At 41.6% G+C, this 22,055-nt stretch overlaps 1 protein-coding gene and 1 non-coding gene across 2 annotated transcripts in view; both read right to left on the bottom strand.

The window, feature by feature from the left end:
- Positions 1-22,055, bottom strand: part of JAZF1 (JAZF zinc finger 1) — a 352,445-nt gene that overhangs the window by 288,134 nt on the left and 42,256 nt on the right. The gene's annotated exons all lie outside the window — the stretch shown is intronic.
- On the bottom strand, positions 1,428-1,534 carry LOC115831114. The gene has a single exon (XR_004026648.1). It is a non-coding gene; the product is annotated as a U6 spliceosomal RNA (small nuclear RNA).

Below are 22,055 nucleotides of genomic sequence, written 5' to 3'. Positions count from 1 at the left end.
CCACCTACCTCAAGCTCCCAAAGTGCTGGGATTACAGGTGTGAACCACCACATCTGGCCAAGACAATGTTTTTCTTATTCTGAGGATAATCTGTTCATATCCTTTGCCTAGGCTATTGGTATTCCAAGTCATTTTCTTTTTCTTTTTTCTTTTGAGACAGAGTCTCACTCTGTTGCCCAAGCTGGAATGCAGTGGCGTGACCTCAGCTCACTGCAACCTCCACTTCCCAGGTTCAAGCAATTCTCCTGCCCCAGCCTCCCAAGTAGCTGGGATTACAGGCATGCACCACCACACCCAGCTAATTTTTGTATTTTTAGTAGAGACAGGGTTTTACCATGTTGTCCAGACTGGTCTCGAACTCCTGACCTCAGATGATCCACCCGCCTTGGCCTTCAATGAATAAGAAAGTCATTTTCTTATTCATTTGTAGAAACTCTTTATATGGAGGTTAACTGTCCACTGCAAATAGTTTCTTCTCTGATTGTCATTTGAATTTGCTTATGGCATTTTTTTAATCAGGTAAAAACACTTTATTTGAATTTAGTCAAATTTATCAATTTTTTTTAACGGCTGCTGGATTTTGAGTCATGGTTAAAAAGTCCTTCTTACTTCAAGGTTATAAAGGAATGTCTTCCAGTTTCTCAGCATTTTATGCAGATACAAATATATATTTGTATATTGAAATCCTTCTTAAAAATATCATTTTTCACTTTTTTCGAACTGAGGTAGACTAGACATTTGCTGAATTGCCTTTCTGATTTCTCCTTCCTTTCTTTCTTTGTCATAACTCTGTTGAATATGACACTGGTCATCACATAAAATTAATTGATCAAGTTGGAGTTTATCTGAATGGTATGAGGCATGGAACCAACCTCACCTTTCTCCAGATAGCTACCCACTTGGCCCAATAAAAATCTCATCATTATCCCATGGAAAACACAATTTTAAATACTATTCTATTTGTGTGTAGACAGCAACCTAGATTTTTATAAACTCATGGTTCTAATTCTCTAGTCTAGACACTACAGAGGTAAATACAACCTATGTTATTCAATTATTTATGGGAACTGCCAAGTTTCATGAAACTGCATTTATCACATCATCAACAATATCTTTTGAGCAGATGCTTGACTTGAAGAGATATACAGGTACAAACTGCAATTTAGAAGTTTACAACTGGGAGGTCGCTAAATTATTTTTCACAATTAATTTGTTTAAAAAGCAAGCAATACGACACAATTAAAGTCTGGCAAAACCCACAGAATTCTGGTTTACTCAAGTTTATTTTATATGAACACCAGTGTGTGCGGTATTCAAAAAAGATTACAACAAAAACAGGACAGGGAACACAGGCAAATCTGAAAATGTCTGGTCCACCTCAGCTAGAAAAGTGGTAAATGACATTTCTTTGAGTGTTTCATAAGGATAAAAATATAAAATGCTTCATAAATGTGTGTGTCATCCTTGCATACGGGCCATGTTAATCTTTTCTGTATCTTTCCTATTTTTGCATATGTGCTGCCAAGAGGAGCACAAAAAGAATGTTTTTGGCCAGGCATGGTGGCTCACACCTGTAATGCCAGCACTTTGGGAGGCCAAGGCAGGTGGATCACAAGGTCAGGAGTTCAAGACCAGCCTCGCCAATATGGTGAAGCCCCGCCTCTACTAAAAATACAAAAATTAGCCGGGCATGGTGGTGGGCACCTGTAGTCCCAGCTACTCAGGAAGCTGAGGCAGGAGAATCGCTTGAACCCGGGAATTAGAGGTTGCAGTGGGCCAAGATTGCGCCAGGGCAACAAAGTGAGACTCTGTCTCAAAAGAAAAAAAAAAAGACTATTTTTTAACAAGGATCTAACGTTCCCAATTATTTCTATTTGAAAATTTCTCGTAAACTGGAATTTTTAAAGTAAAAATGTGAAAGCTACAGTATTCTATGGCAAATGACTTTGTATTTCATTACTAATTCTAATTTTCCATATTAACATTCTTCAAGTTTTTATTCAATCCATAACATACACATTACTCTGTCATTTGAGGTTGTGAGATTAGTTGTTGGAGATCTATTTCTAAAAGAGTTTTACACACACACACACACACACACACACACACAGAGTCATGAGCAGCATATCCTTCAAAAACAGCAGAGGGCTCTGTTCCTGCAGAGGATGCTCATTCATTAGACACAAATTATAAAACTTTCACATAGCAGATGATCTTACCAGATAAATAGCTATGACAACAAAATGCCCCTACATAAGAAATAAAGGCAATGCTGGGGAAGAGAGCAGGGAGAATCCCTTGGAATGAAAGCTCCCTAGACATGAACAAAGTATGGCTCCTAAGACCTCTGTGCTGTTCAAAGAAACAGTTGAACTGGAAGCCAACAGCTCTGTGAACCAAGAGGCAGTGGCCATGCTGCTCCCCAGGCAGCCCCCGGTCTCCCTACCCACTCCCACCCTCAAGAAGCTCCTGCTTCCCATGGCAACCTGCAGACCATTACTCACAAACCTGATCTCCAGCCCTGAGAGGATGCTCCTGAATTTCAACCTTTTTTCAGCTTGCAAGTAACTGCCTAATGGAGATGATTTGCCCTTATATCATATCTAAGTATCTAAAACTAACCATTAATACACGCTGCCCCTCCCCTCCAACAAAACCCTACTTTGTTTCCTCTGTGCCAATCATATGATCATTTTCCAACTTATCTGGACTCCTTAGCACCTCAGACTGCAGGCATCTTCTGACTCAACCTTCCCTTGACACCTACTATAACCATTCAGCAAGTCTGTTTTTGTGATGTCTCCATCCTGCCCGTCCTTTTTGTTTCCAATGCCACTCATCTATTTCAGACCCTCCTCATGACCCTGTGCCCACTTTATGAAATAATCTCTTAATTTGCTTCTTCATTCCTCCATTTACAATCGGCTCTCCACATGGCTGCCATGGACCTTTCCTAAATGGTACTTTCTCAAAAACCTTTCATGCTTCCCCCTACTACTTACATGACAGCCCCAAATTATGCCATTAATCATTTCATTAACTCAACAGATATTCACTGAATATGCACTACGTGCCAGACGCTATTCTTGGCATTTGGGACATATCAATTAACTGATAAAAACTCTTGCTTAATCTTGTCTTAACCCGTTTTCTCCTGCACCTTACCCCACTAGTCCCCTACATAACTGTAAACATTACCTATACATGTATCTGTATCAGCAGTTATATTCTACTGTACTGATACATTCAGTGATGCCTAACAAGCCCCTACCATGTGTTAGATCCAGCAGTCAGCAAGACAGATGTAGTCTTTTCTGTTCCCTCTAACCCTGCCATCCTAAAATATGCAATCCAACCCCTCTAGCCTCCACAAAGACTCTCGTAGGTACCCAAGCCCACATCAGGGGCCATTAATTCCTCTCTGTCTTGCAACAGCGCTTATCTTATCTTGCAAAAGTACTTAGAGTTTTCATTTGTTTGGTGGGTTTTTTTTTTAATTAAGGTTTTCAGGGGTTTAATGAAACTCCCTAATTAGAGTAAAGGTCTTAGAGGATTGGATGCTTATTCTCTTCTTTGCACTCCCTAGAATGCCATGATCACTGAACACTACAGCCAAAGGAAACTTCTGACCCCTGTTCATCACAGCCATATTATTGCTTGAGGAACTTGAGACACAGAGAAGCTAAACTGTAATATCAAATACTAAAAAGAAGTGAATAGAAATATGAAGGAAGTCTAGCAGGCATCCTTCCCTTTGTCCCTAGGGGTAGAGGAAGGAAGATGTCTGAACCACTAGTCACACACAGTTCTTTTTTTTGACAGAATCTCGCTCTGTTGCCAGGCTGGAGTGCAACGGTGCGATCTTGGCTCACCACAACCTCCGCCTCTTCAAGTGATTCTCCTGCCTCAGCCTCCCAAGTAGCTGGGATTTTCATTTAACTCTGGAATTCACGCAGGGACTCTCAAGCTGTCTGATGAATTGTTTGGAGCTTCTCCCCAGATGAGGCCTAACTAAGCTGGGAAGCCACCCCAAGTGGGAAATTTGCTCAGCTCTGCCCTGCTACTCTCTTTTCAATCCCCCACTCCGTGCATTTGCCTGGGACCTAGACGATGCTAATAAACTAAACCCTAAGCCCAGATACCTACCAGAACTAAACCCTAGGCCCGGATATTACCCCCACGCCTTGAAATCCAGGGGTTCCACTGGGCATGGTGGCTCACACCTGTAATCCCAGCACTTTGGGAGGCCAAGGCGGGTGGATCACTTGAGGTCAGGAGTTCAAGACCAGCCTGGCCAACATGGCTAAACCCCATCTCCACTAAAAATACAAATATTAGCCATGCATGGTGGCGCATGCCTGTAATCTCAGCTACTCAGGAGGCTGAGGCTGAAGAACCCTTTGAATCTGGGAGGCAGAGATTGCAGTGAGCTGAGATCACACCACTGCACAACAGGAGACTGTCTCAAAAAAAAAAAAAAAAAAAAAAAAAGGAAAAGAAAAAAAAATCCGGAGGTTCCCTTATTCTGCCATATCAATGCTTTACCCTCCCCTCTGGCCAGTGAGCTGCCCCTGCTGGAAGCCAGAGAGCTCTCTAAGGGAGGTAGCTGTTACCCTCAGCTAGAGGTAGAATGGGACTACAATTAAAAGGATCTACAAGCGCAAAGTAAGAATAATCATATGAGACATTCAATTTGAAACAGGCTGGTAGAGTCCAGGAATCATCTACAAAGCTGTGAGATGTAGCATGGTGTATCCTGCTATAAGATTTTTAACATGAGCTCCATTTCTGTATCCATGTGATTTCCTCTCCACTATTCATATGACACTCAAGGGGGAAATGTGTGATCCTATTTTCATCCCACCCTTGTGCTCACTGAAATGACAATTGGTCCTCAATAATGTTTCCTGAATCCCCTAATAGTGAAAGTCAAATTTAACAGAGGCATAGTTGCATACATGTGACCAATGTAGATAAGAATGTCTCATATGTTTGTACATGTCTCTGTGAGGCCTAGAAAAAGTGATAGTACTTAATTGGGCATAGATTATGAAGTCCATGTTGACCAAGTTAGACACCCTTCAGGTGTTGTTTTACACAGCTTTCCCATTATTCACCATAATCTGCACCCGCATTTTATAATCACCCTTCAATGTCCCAGTCTTTTGGTTTAGCTGAATCCCATAATCTTGGAAGCTGACAAAAGTTCTCTCCCAAGCTGCCATCACACCTAGAGGATAGTTTGGTGCCAATGTTCACATAGAAAGAAAAGTTTTCAAGATCAAAGAATATTCCTTGCATTTATGAAAATCTTTGAAGTATACAGACTTTCTACCTAGCAGCAGCCAGCAAGTGGCCTTGTTTATTTCTGTTTAAATGAATTGTTAAAAGCAGGAGAAACATACCATTCTAAGCTCCAATTTTAAATCTTCTATCTGATTTTAGTTTCTTGGGGGAAAGAAATAAGAATTCATGTCTGAGCCAAAACCAAATACATACAAGTCCTGCCATCAGTGATACAGCTGCCAGAGAGTCTTCTCTAATGCGCTCCCAAACTCATGTTTCAGTTTTTCCTCCCCTTCCTCCCCTGCAAACAGGACGGGCATCTTCCATCCAATCCAGCCTCCCACCATGTCTGGAACATGCTCTGTAGCTCAGCTTATGTGAACATCTGAACCTTGTTTTCCACAACCCAGCCACCATGACCCAGGTCAGCCTAACAGTAACTGCTGACCCAGACCACAGGGCTGGAGCTCTTTCGGGCACCTCCTGGCTTGAGTTGAAATTGGTTCAGGCAACTAGGGTGAGGCTGGGGCACCAAGCAGGATTTAAGGGGTTCTCCAGGCCCAGATCTGTGGAGGAGGAGATAACAGTGGCTGAGGAACCACCTGGGCCTGAGATGTCAATGCGGCCTGCCTTCCATCAATCCACCAGACCTGAACAGATGAAATATTAACGTATCATTGCTTGTAAGGTTAGGGCAATCCCGGAACACCAACCAACACCACTCAAGCAGGGATGCAGCACTCATGTGTTCATTCATTCATTCTCTATGTAATGAGCCCCTCCATAGTTATAGGGAGATACGTCCTAATTTGGAAAATCTAGTGAGCCTCTAGTTAGCCAGAACGCACAGAGGTATAAAATTCCATTAACTGGAATGATGGGTTCCTTCACGTAAGTGACATTTCAGCCTCAATGAAATTCTCATTATTTCCTGAACACACCAAGATGCTGATATCCTATCTAAAGATGCCTCTCCCTCTTTTCTACCAGCAGCAATCAGTTCTATTTATCCTTAAAGACAAAGATGTCACCTCCCTGGGAAGTTTTTTCCAACTCCCTCGGCCTTCCCAGGAGACTTTCCAGCTACGTCACCCTGCATGCCCCACCCTCCCTCTCTCCTCTAGCTACACTGCCCTTTTCTTCATTGCTTCCATGTTAAGTTGCTTTCTGTCTCAGGGCCTGTGCACATGCAGTTTGCTCTTGAGAAATGTTCCTCCCTGTACTCCGAATCATGACCACCCCCAGCACCTCAACCCCGACCACTCACCCCTTCATCGAAGTAAGTCTCATCTTTTTCAGATCTCAGTTCAACCAGCAAAGCCTTCCCTAACCCCTCAACATTATTCACCCTCACAGCAGCCCATGCTTTTCCTTTCCTGCACTTATCAGAGCTGTACTGGTAGAACCGTGATATGACCTGATTAAAGTCTATTTCCCCACTAGACTGTAAGCTCCGTAAGAGTAGGGACCATGACTATTTTTATCTATCATTAACTCCAGTGACCAGCACAGTAGCACATAGTAGGCACTCAGGAAAGATGAGCTCAATGAACGAATGACCTTCTCGATAGCGTCTGTGTCATTATATTCTAATTGCCCATTGTGTGCTGGCCACAAAGCCTGGCCCCTGCCAGCCACGTCAAGAGGCAAACACTTTCCCAGAATTCATTTAAAAATGGAAATGGACATGTATCCCTATCACCTGTACCTTGTACATACACATCTATAGCAATGATGGAAGGTGGAAATAAGGGTCTTAAAATTCTGAGATTGATGACTCTTACTAAGGTCAGGAAAAAGTGGCCATAGAACAGATCCAAAAAGGTAGAAATACTAACCAAAAATCAAGGGGGTAGGTAATATTACTGTTTCTGATCAATTCTAACCTAACCAGAAATGTCACAACCAAGAAACCCCATTTCCTGGCTCTTCTGTTGATGTTTCAGCTGTTTTGACTGCTGAGAAAGAACAAAACTGAGTGAAAAGGAGACACAACGTGCCACGTGCAGCATCTCGGTCAGTCCCTATTTGGGGCTGACTTGTGTCCTTCCAAAATTCATATATTAAAGTCTTAACCCCCAGTGCCTCAGAAAGTAACTATTTGGAGATAGGGCCTTTAAAAAGGAAATTAAGTTAAAATGAGGCCATTAAGGTGGGCCCTAATCCAATCTGATTAATAAGAGGAGAGCAGGACACACAGAGAGACCCCAGGAGTGTGCACGCACAGAGGAAAGACCCCGTGAGGACACAGCGAGGGGGCGGCCATCTGCAAGCCATGCAGAGAGGCCTCGGAGGAGACCAATCCTGTCAGCACCTTGCTCCTGGACTTATAGTGTCCAAAGCTGTGAGAAAAATACATTTCTACTCTTAATGCCAACTGGCCTGTGATACTGTGTGCTGTGGCAGCCCAAGCGGTTCTCGAGAGAAAGGGAAGGAAGAGGTTCCAAGTATCTGCTGCCCACCCCACTCTTCACCATCCTGGGTGTCATCTTCTCCCCAGTGCCATCCTTTCATCTTCATTTGACCAATAAGGACACTGAGGCTCAGGCCAAAGAGGGGGCTGAGCCAGAACTTGACTGCAGGGCCATGTGCTTCCAAAGTCTATGTCCTTTGCACTTTACCTTCAGTTCAAAAGACCAAAGTGGAGTATAAAATATGAAAGCAGATTCCATTTTGCTTTTCTTAGCCCTTAGAAAAGGGGGGAGATCACCACTATAACTAAGTTGAAGAATCAGACACATTTAAATAAAGTGACTGAAATGCTGTGGAACAGATGTGAATAGGAACTAATTTTGCTTTTTAATGAGCATTTTGATCAGATCAATACTACAAAATGCTAAACTGTACAATGCCATTACTGTTTAAATGCAACTACCCAGTTGACTGGCTCAAAGAGGCATTATAGTAGCTAAGAAATGTACTTTCTCTTTATAAGAGCAGGGTCTATTATGTAAAATAAAGTCATAAAAATTTTAATCGTACTGCATAAAGGACAGAACCTGATCTAGCCTACAAACCATGGAAAGCAGAGAAAAATAAAATGCAGCTGAATGCTTAATCAGCTGTCACTTTCTGAATAGTGCCTAATATTCTAATTATTAGTCACCACACTGAGAAGGTGCAATTATGGAACAGGGAAGATAGCTTTTTTTTTTTTTTGTTAACCCACAATTTGGAAGACCTTCACAAAAATATTATTTAAGACCCAAATAAGCTATAAAGGGAAAAAAATGATTAACAGTTAAAATTCAGTTTTCCCCCCAAAGCATTTTTTAAAAGCTTTGAAGTTGTATTGACAGATATGACTAACAATTGTAATCACAGAAATAAATGTAGTAAAACGATAATTTATCTGTCACAATTTACCGAGGGGGAAAAAGTGCAGCACAAGCAGCTGAATTGTGAAGTTAAATGAAAGCAAAGATAGAACCCGGTTTTTAATGAAATGTGGAGCATTATTAATTGGTTTCCTAGCAACAGCGGGGCTAAAATTACTTAACATGTCTGTTCAATCAGATGCAAATTTGAGTGTTATCCCTTAAATGTTGATTATAGTTGGTCTTTTCAGATGCAAATCCAATGTGTAAAGTGAATGTAAATGTTGACAATGCTGATACAAAAAATCCCCTGATTAACATCATTCTGGTGTTCAAAGCACTAGAGTTGAGGATATTCCCTTGGAAGGACTGCAAGCTGCCAGGGTTGCCCATCTTGTCTGGCATTTTCCCGTACCTGTCCTCCCTGTCCCACCTCACCACCACCCTCACTCAGGGCAAGCATGAGAGATGACTAAAAAATGAGATTGCTGGGCCTTGTGATCTCTCAAGCACTGGTTTCTCATCAGTGCTAAATGATAGAGACAGATGATGTTTTCAGCTTAGAATTCCATCAGCTGATGCAAGGGCCTTGCCAACCAAGACCAAGGTTGGTCTCAAATGTAGTTTTTCAGATGGAACAAGACCTTTGGGTGACTCCACCGGAATCGGATCCAAGCAAACAAATTCCCTACAAGACTGCCAAATAAGGCAGCCTTCCTCAGCTACACCCTGGCCTTATCCTATAGTTCAAGTGTAGCATATTCCAGTAAATGGAGGCAGCAGGAAAGGGTTAGGGATGGGAAGGATGTAGCCCCTTCATAATCTCCATCATTCCCCAAAGCTACCCTAGTAATACACTACTCCAGACAAAAGCAATGTGCTTGCCTCACTTTCACTCTCATGCAACAAATATTTATTGCACAGTTACTATTTGCCAGGCAATGATCTTAGGGAGCTGGAGACACAGAAGTGAATTAGAAAAAGTTCCTACTCTCACCCCTATAGTTCAGGAGAGAGACAAATACATAAATAAACTTAGAAACAATAATTTCGGGTAGTGATAAGAGCTAGGAAGAAAAAACTAGCTTAATGAGGAGAGGGGGATAGGCACGGCTGGTGGACCACTTTGGATAAGGTCTTTTGGAGGGAGGATACCTTCTGCACAGACCTAAAGGAAAAGGAGCAAGCCAGGCAAGGTGGGGGGAAGCAAGTCTCACTCAGAGGCAGGAATGACCTTGCAACAGCACAGAGGCCAGAGGCTCTGAGCATGACGAAGAACAGGAAGGGGAGCGGTGATGATGCAAGAGGAGCAACTCTGAGATAAGCTCCTAAACCATCTTCCAACAAGACTGCACTCCCCATTCCCCAACTTATGGTGTTTCAGGGACACAAGTGTCTCTAGAGCCACCTCAGGGTACAATGCAGCAGCAAAAGTCTGCCATGTGAGGAAGAGGAGAGGGAAAGGAAGGGGAGGGGAGCAGTGAAAACAAGAAGGGAGGAGAGAGGAAGAGAAGAGAGGGTGAGTCCATGGAACCCTAAAGGTCATCTCCTTTCCAGGTCAAGGCCCAGTCCCTTTCCAACCCCACCCCACCCCCAAAAAGCTTCCATGCCAGTGGAAAGTACATTCTTAAACTGATCTCCTCTAGAAAACAGTGAATGGCTTTTCTGGCCAAAGCCCCCTGTCTCTCAATGAACACTATGTTCCAGACACTCAATCAAGGCTCTGGGATATCCCAGGCAGTGGTCAACAGGACATATATTCCAGAAAGTTCTGAAGCTTGCTTTTCATTAGAATTGACAGTCTCCTGACAGCTGCATACTAGGCGAAGGATCCTAAGGCTAACCTTAAGAGTACTGGGGCAAGGGACAGACCCTTCCTGCAAAGCATCTCACTCTAGCCTTAGAAGTCATGCCTTCAGTCTTTGAAGTATTTAAGGGTTACTATTAAATGCGAATGCCCTTTAGAGAAACATGTGTAACCTTAGGTATAACCCATGTCAGGGTGGGGATACAAATGCCAGAGGAAGCTGTGGAAGTGGGATGGAACCTAGTCTATCGAGTGGCCTAGCATGGACCTGCATTGGGAATGGTGACAATGTCAAGGTATGCAAGGGGAGCTGTGATGCCTGAATGGAAAACACAAACCTTCACCAAGTTTGCCTTAATTCATATTAACCCTTAGAGAGAAACACCACTGGCACCTCATTTCACTAGGGAGGTCTAAAAGAAAAAAAAAAGTGCCAAAAAGTTTTATTTCATGAAAAGCAGAGATAAATGTCAAAAAAAGGGAAAATGTGGCTGTATTAGTCCATTCTCACACTGCTAATAAAGACATCCCCAAGACTGGGTAATTTATAAAGGAAAGAGGTTTAATTGATTCACAGTTCGGCATGGTTGGGGAGGCCTCAGGAAACTTACAATCATGGCGGAAGGGAAAGCAAACGTATCCTTCCTCACACGGCAATAGCAAGGAGAAGTGCCGAGCAAAAGGGGGAAAAGCCTCTTATAAAACCATCAGATTTCATGAGAACTCACTCACTATCACAAGAACAGCAGCATGGCAGGTAAGTGCCCTCATGATTCAATCACCTCCCACTGGGCCCCTCCCACAACACATGGGGATTATGGGAACTACAATTCAAGATGAGATTTGGGTGGGGACACAGCCAACCCATTTTGATGGCCTAACACTCAATTACAAAAGAGATATCCTCTCTTAGTAGTATCTACTCAGAGTTCCAGGAGGCCATATTAAATTGTGAGTTAAGAATCAGGTTGTACATGTGATCATAGTCCTGGTTACTGAGATGTATCTTCTAGGTCAGTGGTTCTCAAAGTCTGGTCCCTACAGCAGCAGCCGATGCAACACCTGAAAACTTACTAGAAATGCATATTTGACCGGGTGCAGTGCTTTATGCCTGTAATCCCAGCACTTTGGAAGGCCGAGGTGGGTGGATCACGAGGTCAGGAGTTTGAGACCAGCCTGGCCAATATGGTGAAACCCTGTCTCTACTAAAAATACAAAAATTAGCCAGGTGTGGTGGCACGCACATGTAGTCCCAGCTACTTGGGAGGCTGAGGGAGAAGAATTGCTTGAACCTGGGAGGCAGAGGTTGCAGTGAGCTGAGGTCGTGCCACTGCACTTCAGCCTGGGCAACAGAGTCTGTCTCCAAAAAAAAATAAAAAATAAATGAAGAAATAAAGAAATGCATATTCACAGGCCCGGCCCCAGACTTAATGAATTAGAAATCTGGCAGTGGCCCCAGCAACCTGTGCATTAATAAGCCCTCCAGGAGCTTCTGATGCACAATATATTTGAGAACTACCATTCCAGGCCAATTCAGCAAGAAGATGTGTCTTGCTGAGTTTATACTTAGCACTGACTTGCTGCAAATTATTTCAATCAACAGGAAACCAAGGATAGCTGCACTGTACCTCCTGCACGATGGCACACATTCAAAATAAACACATTCATGGTGTGAATTCTTTCACATAATGACTTCTTCAAAAGAATGTACTACTCAGAACACAAGACGCTGATTTCGTGATTTCTTAAGATAACCCATTGTTCTGACTGGGAGAGAAGTAAAAAGAAAAAAGTGAGTTATTCTTTAGGAAACTTAAGTTTGGGGTAGCCTTCTGAGAGTAGCTCTGAGAATCACTGGGTTCTCTGTTTTTATGCAAGACTCTTTTCCTTGACTCTTCATGGCCAGCTGTCAGGTCTCCATCCTAAACAGCAGGAGCTCCCTAGCATGGACAGAGGGTCTTAGTCATACAAGAAGACCCTCTGTGAATACCCCCCAAACTCCTTCTACCTCTCATATTTTAGAGAGAATCATATAATCTCTTAGTGTTCCTGACAACAAAATGGATATTATGCAGGCGTATGGTTACTTAAAAACTCTGAAGATGAAAAAAGAGCCTAGAAGATACTATAACATTATAAGATAGCTACACATGGAGAAATCTACAAGCAGAAGGATGAATCTCAAGTGTAACTGCACATCAGAATCACTTGTGATGCTTAATAAGAATGGAGATTTCTGGGGCCCGAACATTTTTGATTCATTCGGTGTGAACTGGGGCCAAAGAATCTGCCTTTTTGGGGTCCAAGAATCTGCCCAGGTAATTTTGATACAGGGATTTGTGTTTAACTTATCTACATGGTAACTTCTCTAGTTTTCAAGGGGTATTAATATGGCATAATGAGAGAGGGCTTTTTAACTTAGGGAAACAAAGCAATGCTATACCAAAAGAACTACAAGTTCCTTTTCCCCTGGGTGTTTACTAAAGCAGTTGAGAAAAAGTCTGTATGTCTCTCATTAAAGTAAGTTTTTAATAAGTAATTTTTTCCTTTTAAAAAAAGTTATACATGTTCATTATAAAAAATTTAAAAAAGAAAAGCAAGAAAAACAAAAGGGAGAAAGTATAAAACACCCACGATCGCACCATCCAGAGATAAGTTGGTACATTACATTCTTCCAGATAACGTGCTGGCTCTTTCCAAATACATTTTTTTTAATAGTGGGATCAGAGTATATGCAGTTACTGTGTTACGTGTTTTTTACATCTAATAACACTGTCAATATCTTTCCACCACTCCTCAATTCTTTAGGATATAAAGTGAAAGAATGCCTAAACATGAACTCTCTATTGATGTTTATTTTTTAAAATCAAGGAATTAAAATTCTGTGTAACCAGCACATAAATACAAATATTTATGTCACTTGTACAAGTATGCTAAAAATCTGTTTTTATTAAACTGATTTTGTATTGAGGCAGAGTTTATCAGTAACCTTTACTAGCTCATTAGCTCATTTTAGTGAAAGCATGCACATTACTAGAGGCCTCTGGATACATCTACAATATATTCATACAACAAGTATCCACTTTAATGAAATGTATTAGACAAAGGTTTTTCTCATGAAATCCAAAGGGAGCCAAAAGACTCTACTGCAAAAAAAAAAAAAACAAAAAAAACTTAGGACCCTCCCCCCTTCAAAAAATGTTTTTTTAACCTGCCCTGAGAGTCTACAAACTAATTCTGTTCAACTAGGGAGTGGGTGAAAAATAAATATATTTCACAGAATGCACTCATCATAAACTGAGAGCTAAATTCTTGCATGTTTATAAATGAGACACAAAGAATGTGAATTTATGTAACAACCCACATTCACACTCCCTTGCAAGGCCTGCTTGGTATCAGAAAGCTTGTAAAAGCTTCAACACAGTAGTCACATGAATGTAGGCAAGCCGCTTAATGCTTCTATGTTTCAGTTTCCTCATCTGGAAAACATGGACGCTACTAAACAGCATCTGTGCTAATTTACTCAGGGTTTTCTGAGGGCCACATGGGATAAAACATGAAGCTCTATGTAGACTGTCGAGTGGTACTCCAATGTGATCAGGAGTCTAACTGGTATTTCTCTCTCTCTCGAAAGGGTGCTCGCTCACCATCCCTTAGTCTATTGCCCACACACAGTATTCTGCAACTTTCTGAACACAAGAGATTGGATAGAATACCAAATGTATGTGTGTTGGGCCAAAGAACAGAGATTAATTTAATCTTTCAATATTTGGCCTGACGTCTGCTTTACAATGGAATCAGACCCATGGATCCCTCACTACCATCATGAAAAGTTATATATTCTGGGAAAATCTTTGTGAATAATAATTCTCTGAGAATTATCGGGCATGGTCCCGAACTGAGCTTATCATCACCATTACCTGGTAAGCTTTTCAGAAACAAAGGATTCTCAGGCCTCACATCAGAGATTCCGGAGCTTTCAACTTAATCACGTACAAAATTTTAAGATGCCCTAACTTACCTTAGTAGTTTCTATGCCAAATTATCCTTCACAAAAGATTGTTCATTCGTTTCAGTAAGACTGGGAACCCTTAGTGCAATATGATTGAATTGCATGTCAGTGATTTGTATATTCACAAAGACAGATGACCCTTAAAATGAGTGTTCTCTATCACTTAAAAAAAAAAATCTAAATGAGTATACCTGACTGTACACAATAAACTTTCTCCCATTGCCCCATGTTAGGGAAATAACAGAAGATTCTCAATCCCTTTCCAAAACACTTTTTATTTCACCAGAGCCTTCTCTCCTTACATAAATAAAATCCAATATGCACTAGATGACTAGAATCTTTAAAAAATCCTTAAAATTATAGGTATTATCTCTTTTTCCTATAAGCATTTCGCAAAATGAACAGACATTTGGTCCATGGTCGATACAACCTTCCCTTTGAATATATGGACTAAGCTCTGTTCAACATTCTTTTATTCATCCAACAAATGACCAAAATAAGCACTTCTCAACACTAACCACAAATCTTCAGGGCTTATCCCGGAGCAGTATCCTACAATTTGCATAGAGTTTTGCTACCATTCTCGGAAAGTCAAATATTGCCTAATTTTTCTAAGCTCTAGGTTGGAAAACTGGGCTGTTACTTTGCCATGGGCAATTGTTCTCAAAAGTTTCTTCTGCTATGGGAAAATTGACAAAACACTTCACTCGATGTATTATTAGAAGTGATTCTTGAAATTTAGTGGAATGGAAAATGCAATGCACAAATCTTCAAATTTATTGTACTAAACAATCTCTCTGGAATACATGGGGCAAAGACTGACCACATAAAATATTGATTAAAAAAAAAAATACTCTTTGATCTTACTACCCCCATGATCAGATGCTTCTTGGGTAAAACATTTCCTACTTGGAATTCCATGGAGAATATCATTACATGTAATTTTCCTACTATAACTGATGACATGGAATGCAATAAGTGCTCATTTTGAAAACATGTGAGCTATTGGTCACTTGGTTTCCATCAGAGAATACTAATTAGGGTAAGCAGTACATGGCGGTCTTGGCCCAAAAGACAGTTAGCAATGAATTCATTAGGGAGAACGAGGATCAGCAAGGCTCAGCTAATTTATAATATTGACCACAACATGAAATTAAGTCGTGTTCCAGAACCAGAACTCATTAAAAATGCAGTGAGAGAAGAGGGAGCAAAGACTTTTTTTACTTAGAAGCTTAAAGACTTGTGGGAACAAGGTATCAGGATACCCATAGCTTAGGGGAAACCAGGGCTGCCCGCAAAGATTTCAAAGGAGTCAACTTCAAGGACATGGAAAGATTCTTAAGGGTGGTAAGGAGAGGATTAAATAGAAGTTATAAAGTGAAATTATTGCGACGGCAATTGGAGCTACACATAAGGAAGCAATTTCCAGCCATAATTTTAATTAGGAGCATAGAATGATCTTCTGTGTAACGATGACCCTTCATCATTACCATTATTCAGAATTACCCTGCATCCACATGCATAAACATAGAGTGGAAATTAAACATAGACATGGAAGAAAGGTCAACCATAATCACATCTTTCAGATCCTCCAACTGCAGGTGAAACTTTTCAAACAAAATACAGTTACCTCTCAATGCATAAATACTCAACTTACAAACAATTGATAAATACATTGTCACCACTGCCCCCCACCCCTACCCAACTCTGAGCCTTCACACTGTGTACTCCTGACTATGGAACTCCCTGCTGCTGCTGCAGTAGCAACACAAATACCTTTATGGATAAAAATGGAACTTTCAAGAGAATTTGTGCATGGAAGAAAGGAAGAAGCCATAAAAGCAGACGTGCTTTAAGCACAGAAGCAAACCACCTCTGGCAAGCAAACAAGGCTGGCTCACCTCTCCCCAAAAAAGATCACCCTCCAAACCTCTGACATGGATTACTCATCTTTATTTTACCATGTTGTTCACTAAAACAGAAGATTCATTTGGCTTAACAAACACCCTTTGTAAAATGCAAATGACTTGATAAGTGGACCAGATCACATCCATTATTCACACTATGAATCAGATTTACTTTCCTACTAGCAGCTACCATCAGCTGCCTTGAAGGAATGAGAGTTTTGACTGAGAATGATTAAAAGAGGAAGAAAGGTAAAATTAAATTCAGAAAATGGAGTGCTACAGGAATATGACAAGGAAGGAGTATCACAACAGGGAAAGAAAATCCAAGAATCATAAGCCTATCAGCTGCTTAGATAAAGGTCTCTAGATGAAGAGAGATGATGACATAAATTGTGTTTTTTAAGATCTGCCAGGAGAACCCAGGAAAGAAAACAAATGTTCTTTTCTCCTCTTCCTTCTTTCCCTAGCAGCAACTTGCTTCCAGGTCCCATAATTCAATTTAGTCTCACTAAAGAGGAAAAAAAACTGGAACTGGGCTTCCACTTGAGATAAATGGTCGTTTGTGCACTAGCCTAGGAACCTGTCCACTGTCATAATTCCTTATCATGGCCTCCCAGGACACCAGCTCCCCGACCAACCTCACCACGGTCCTTACTCAGTGTTCTAGCCATACGGGTTTTCCTTCTGTTCCTCTAACAGGTCACCTTGCTCCTGCCTTAGGCCTTTGCTGCTTCCTCCGAGAAACAGTCTTCTTCCAGAGAGTCCTTCACATCACTCTGGTCCCAATAAATTTCACCTCTCCAGATGGGCCTTCCCTGACCCTAACCAATGTTGTCCCACTGCCACTCCACAAAACTCATACATAACGACTTGTCTCTATCAGTCTCACTACGTGCTTATTTCCTTCTTAGCACTTAGGCCTATAAGAAACATTACCTTGTTTATTTATTTATTCACGTTATCATCTGTCTTCCACACTACAACTCAAATTTCCTGAAGGCAGGGGTGTCATCTCTTGATGGCTGCTGTCAACCCTGTGCATTGAACAGCGCCTGGTGGGTACTGAGCACTCCATGCATGTTGGCTGTTCAAAAAAGAATTTCAGTAACTATATGGGACACTTCATTTTTAATTTGGGAATTTCTCTGTTATGAATGGTTTCAAAGACATACCCAATAATCATCTCCAACTAAATATTTATAGTTCTAATAGCCCAAGTTGGGTCTCCACATATATTTGTTTCTTTGATGACTGACTGAGAGAGACAGGGTCTTGCTCTGTCACCCAGGCTGGAGTGCAGTGGACAAACACAGCTCACTGCAGCCACCATCTCCAGGGCTCAAGTGATCCTCCCAACTCAGCCTCCCAAGTAGCTGGGATTATAGGTATGCACACCAACATGACTAGCTTTTTTTTTTTTTAATTTTTCATAGAGACTGGATCTCACTTTGTTGCCCAGGTTGGTTTTGAATTCTTGGCTTCAAACGATCCTCCCTCTTCAGCCTCCCAAAGTGCTGGGATTACAGGCACAAGTCACTGTGCCCAGCCTCTATCATTGTTTTAAATTTACCAATATTTGTCTTTTACTGAAGAAATACAACAGGATCCTGGTTCCTTCAGGCCATCAATTAGAACCCAATCTAAGTGATAGATTTTTTTTACACCCAAATGATGTAAGAAGAGAGAATTGAAAAATATGTGTATATAGGTGTGTGACTCCTACAGTATTCTGTCCAATCCTGTTGTACACTATCATTTATAATCTTCTATTTTACATTAAGGTTTTATGTATACATATATTCTCTCACTTAGACTATAAGCTCCTTGAGGAGTGGAATCCACATCTGATTCCTGCTACCTCCCGAATGCCTAGAATTGTGCTTTATATATACACATGCTCAACAGACCCCAAATGAATGCATAAATTATACTTGCACTATTACTCAAAATGACTCAAACTATGACCTATCCTGTTTGCAGTAGCAATTTCCCTAAGTGATAACTGGGTGATTGTAGGGAAGCAATATTTTCCTTATACAGTAGCAGCCTAAATGACAATTGAGAAATATAGGCTATTTGAAATACAAACATGCACAGGTTACATTGCATACACACAGACACAGGTTTGAGTGAAAATTAAATGTGAACATGTAAACATGGACAGTTCTATTCCCAAAGTTTGTGTTCCCCAAAACTAAGGAGCCCTCTCTCCTCAACCGGCTTGATGCCTAACAAGCAGGCTGTATTGCTACCACAAACATTAACTAAAAGGGAGATATGAGACAGAGCTTTCACCACGTAGCACTAAATATATTGTTTAATATGTAAGAGTTGCTACATGTTACAAGTTTTACAATTGTTCTTACGTCAGTTAATTGCTTATAAGAACAAACAGCACCCTGCCACATGCTCACAGCCACATGTTCTTTGGCTATTTTAATAAGAACTGGACTGGATTTACAGCAAAATAACTTTACTTAGGACTTTCTGCCAAAATCTTATCTGATAACCGCCCCCCACACATGGACATCTGGGGACGGCATTTTGAAACACTGTTTTGAAAGAACACGGAGGAGATGTTTTCAAGGGCAAAAGAAAGCTTCAAAAGAGGCAATTACTTTTTAAGTCTGATCAATAGTGAAGAGCATGAACTATAAAATACCTCTTAAAAACTCATTTCAGGGTGAGGTGCAGTGACATTTACAGCAACACCAAGAACAAAATACTTATAAACAAGCTGGTGGTATTCTGGCTAAGTAGGTGGGTTTATAAACATAAAATTCTGTTTGTATCTAAGTAACTAGGTGGATGATGGAGATTATCAACCAATTCATCTCTGGTCCTCTTCCTGTATTAGAGTCTTCTACTATTGTACTGGCTCTCTTATTTTAAGCAACTCTGTGTAATGAAGTTTCTGCAAGCTGCAGGGATTGCCAGCTGTACAAATACCTTTTTCCATTCTTCATGTTTCACTTCAGGAAATAATTTCATTCTTCTGAAATGTATGGATAGCACTGCCAATCTACAACGCTGCTATGGAAGCCCAAAATACAACAACAACAACTAGCATGATCGCAGCAGGGAGTAATTACTGAATGCTCAGTGTCAGGCACCCTGCTGAATGCTGGGTATTTATTATCTCAGATAACCCTCACACTCTATTCTCCCTATTTTACAGGTGAAGAAGTTGGGACACAGAGTTTAAGTTACTTGATTAAGGTAGTTCAGCTAAGGATGAGTGGTAGGCCTGGGATTCCAAACCAGTTTTTCTAACTCTAACCCAATACCCTTATCTCCCATATTGAACCAGTTCCTGCCCTGGTGATTTCATAAATGGGAAATTCAACCTCCCTCAAGAAGGAAAAGATAGAAATCTCTGGACAGATACAGGGATCTGGGCTGCACCACTCCAACAAGGATGAGTCTAGAAACAGCAGCGTGCTCAGAATCTAGAGAGAAACAACACGTTGGTGGAAGTGGGTCTGTGCAGGGCTGCCTTCGGCACTGAGTTGAATGTGTGGTATGGTTAGACAGCTCAAATCCATCTATTTTTTAGTGAGTACCCACTATACACTCACCATTTCAACACCTGCCACAATTTCAGAGATGAATAACAGAGTCTTTGTCCTTACGGAGTTTGTGGTCTAATTAGGGAGAGAGACAAGAGGAGGAGGAATTAAAATACTGTATGAAGAGACCCAATTCTGACCTAAGTACTAATTGTTCAGGGACAAAGGTATGTCTAGACCCAGCCTATGGTGAGGAAGACAAGGGACTGCCAGGAAGGCTTCCTGAAGGAGAAGACCTGAGGGAGCCCACAGAGTGAGATGGGTGGACAAGCCTGCAGGCTGCAGGGTGGATGAGTGTTCACACTGGAGGCTCGCAAGAGATGAGGCTGCAGGGCCAGAAAATAGCAATGGCCAATGCTGAATGCTTATGCTGTGCCAGACCCTGTGCAAGTGCACTTTCCTGCCCAACAGCCCAACAAGCTAGGCATCCTGATGCCATCTTACCGAGGCAGCTGGGGCACTGGAAAGCAGTGACTCATGTGAAGTTGCTCAACAGTTACCATGGTAGGGTAGGGACTGAGACTCAGAACCTCTCACTCCAAAGCCTGCAGAGAATTGCGGTGCTGTTTGGCCTCTGAGGCTCAGTAAGCATCTGAGGGCAGGAAGGAGCAACACACAAAGGGTCTAGGTAGAGAAGTAACATGATTCAATCTGTGTCTTAGAATACCACTCTCACAGCTGTGAAAAGTAAGGGGCAGGGGCAGACCAGAGGCACGGAGACCAGTCAACTGCTCAGCAATAGCATCTTCCTTGTGGTCAAACTTCTCACGCTGATAGCTCCCTCTCCTGCTGCCAGTCACCCTTCACAACCCTGCGGCATTCCAAAACAAGGAAGGAATCTATGTGGAACAAGCAATCCATAGCAAATCAGAATGCCCTTTGCCAGTCCCCCACCCAGGTCTCCTTAACAGCATTTATCACAGCCCTCAAGAGGCCTTGCAAGTCCTTTTCTGCCTCCACAGGGTGCGCTCTTGGATGAACTGTGCATAATTCCTCTATGTATCCCTGCGACATAGATGGCAGTGGTTTCTGAATGATGCCTCCCCCTCTCCACAGATGCCGTTTCTTGATAGTCACCACAGGAATGGTGTCTGCTGTGCAGTCAGAAACTCAGGATGGCCAACTTCGATCCTTTGAGACCATCTGGCAACTGAGAGCCCAAAGGAATTCCATTATTAGTGTGAACCAACGTGAGTTGTACTTAGAAGGTATCTGACACTCTTCCAAGAACTTTCCGTGTATTCATTCAATTGTCACGACAATCCTATGGGTAGATACAATTAATTATTACCCATTTTCCTGATGGGGAGACTGAGGGACAGGCAGGTTAAGTGCCTTGCCCCAAGTCACGCAGTAGGTAAGTAAGTGGCAGAGCCAGGATTCAATTCCAGATAATCTCACTCAGAGCCCTTAGTCTTAACTACTATCCTCTGTTCAATGCCTCTCACAAGAAAAACTAAAGAAAAGAGATCCATGCTCCAGAACCATACCTACTACCTGCTATGAAACAAGCAGGTATAAACTCTCTGCAGGGCTTATGTATTTATTACCAGAAGGGAATAAACACAGATTTAAAAAGCACATATTTTCAAAAGCCTGACGCTGGTAGAAGTCACAGTGGAAGCAGGAGCCAGAAGCTACGAACAGACCCAGCCAGGTAAGACAGGCACAGAGAACAAGTTAATAATGGCCTAAATATGAAGACACAGCTTCAAATCCAACCTACTATTAATTAATTTATGTATTGCCACTAGGGAGGAGGCAGTTAGTATTAAGTTAGATTAAATTATGGAGAAGCTTCAGCATTGCTGTGACTATTTCAACAGTAATTATTAAGTTGCTATGCCTTCCTTCCCTAATAAAAAACCCTTTATTCTCATTCTCAGAATGCTTCACTGTTCACCTGTTGCCAGCTTCTTTTGACAGGCATGACAGGCTTTTAAGATTAGACTAAAGACACTTTTCAAAGAGAAAAAGGAAATCTGATTTCTAAATCCTAGTAGGCTTCTCATCCTAACTCGCTCTGAGAAGAACATTTGCCACCCTTCTTCTTCTCCAAAGGGTTTTGGATTTCCTTGTTATGCTGAGTGCTACACTTGCAAAGACTGACAGTCCCAGAAGGAAACTGTAGACGTCGAGTGCTGGAGCACTAAATTA

The sequence above is a fragment of the Nomascus leucogenys genome, chromosome 17 (genome assembly GCF_006542625.1).
Source record: "Nomascus leucogenys isolate Asia chromosome 17, Asia_NLE_v1, whole genome shotgun sequence".
NCBI classification, from domain to species: domain Eukaryota; kingdom Metazoa; phylum Chordata; class Mammalia; order Primates; family Hylobatidae; genus Nomascus; species Nomascus leucogenys.
The sequence above is the reverse complement of the archived record's forward strand: the minus strand, read 5'-3'. Positions and strand labels throughout refer to the sequence as shown.